The following is a 1757-nucleotide window of genomic DNA, read 5'->3' as shown; positions in this document are numbered from 1 at the left end:
TGCAAACTCTACCCAGAAAGGTCCCCGGACCGGGATTTGAACCGGTGACCTTCTTGCTGAGAGGCATCAGCTCTACAAACTGAGCCACCGTGCCGTTAATTTATTTTTTTTATGATATGTTATATGATATGTTTATGATTTAAGATTTGTACTGATAAGAATTTTTTTTTACTTCAACTTCCCTTTTCTGTTGGATGTCTAGATTTTGTTATCAGTCAGTGGTTCACACACACTTTTTTGGCCAATCAAATTTTTCATGCTGTTCAGAAGAACAATCAGAAATAATTTCATGTATCTGGAATGAAATGAGCCTTTGTGTACAGCTTTAATCGTCCTGACATTCTGTAAAGGTGATTGATATTTGCTGTTGTTTTCAGTAGTGTGTTTGTTTAAGTTGTGGTGCAGCTGATGTCTTTATATGCAAATGGCTTATGAGAGAAATATCCACACAYGCTCATGTTAATCAGGATTGTTAACGTGCAATTTCCCAATGATTGAAATTTATAAAAGGCAATTACATTTAATTATAGTCTTAGAAATCCAGCAAAAAAGAATGAATAGACATTGAGTATTACTGTCCTTGTGCTTACACAGCTTAGTCATTAAAATACACAGAGTTTTAAGCATGGCCCTCAGTGGGTAGCTGAATTCCAAACCATCTACAGGGGGTTTCGTTAAAGCTTTGTCACACTATAATTTTTTAGAGAACTAATGCTGACTTGTGAAAATGTTATGAGTAAATTACTTATTTAGGTTATATATTTGTATTTATACATCCAAAAGATGCTTCTTGTAGATATTTTTTAAATTCCATCTTCAGCAAAGATATCTTAAAACAAAGTTGTCATAAATTTTAGTGTGACAGGGTTTTTATTTTCATTTCGCACCCAGTAAAATTTTTCTTAACAAAAAAGAAGAGACCCAGTAACATGCATCAACATAAAAAATACAAATAAAAAATAAATAAATGTTGACTATTTTTGCTACCTAATGAATTTGTGYCTTAAGCTAGTTATTTTTAGTGGCTTATCAGTCCTACGTTAAGAGAGACACCTTAGCATAATAACAWAGCAGACTGTTGTAGGCAGATCTGGTGTCAAGTTCTGCTGCCTGACTGCTTGCACGTCAAGTTGTTCACGTGGGCCAGGTTCAGCAATGATGGTACTGTTCATATGATGGCCTGCCATAACTRGGCCAGTTGTGGTTTGGTTTATATGGTGCTGGACCATGCATGGACCACCTCTGGCAAACCACAGCTGGGTCATCATTCTTTGCGGTATCTGGGTAATGTGCTGATGCATTGTGTGGGCCAGAACTGGGCCAGACAAATTTGGCTATCTGAGAAGATTCAGTCTATATACAGTATTTAGTGATGCACCTTTTCCACCATGTTCATTTCAACAATGAAGCAGTTGTGAAACCAAATCATTGATTTGGAAATCACAAGTCAGTCTCAGTCTCTTTTTCAAGTCCTTTTTTCAAGTTCCATCCCTAATTTTGTCGTTTGGAGTCCAAATGAGTCATCTGACCAGAGGTATCAGGACATTTACCCCCTGGACATTCACCTCATATGATACTTGCAGTTACCCACCCAGACACTTACCCCACCCAGACACTTACTTCTCAGACACATTCACCCATCACCCCCAACAATTAGTACTTTCAACAGAGTTTCAGCCCTGATAGTGGGCAAACAGACAGTTGATGTCTAATGACAATTTCAATATAAAACAGTTCCAAATGCATCAATTATATTT

This window comes from Austrofundulus limnaeus, unplaced genomic scaffold, assembly GCF_001266775.1.
Source record: "Austrofundulus limnaeus strain Quisiro unplaced genomic scaffold, Austrofundulus_limnaeus-1.0 Scaffold71, whole genome shotgun sequence".
NCBI lineage: Eukaryota > Metazoa > Chordata > Actinopteri > Cyprinodontiformes > Rivulidae > Austrofundulus > Austrofundulus limnaeus.
The sequence above is the reverse complement of the archived record's forward strand: the minus strand, read 5'-3'. Positions refer to the sequence as shown.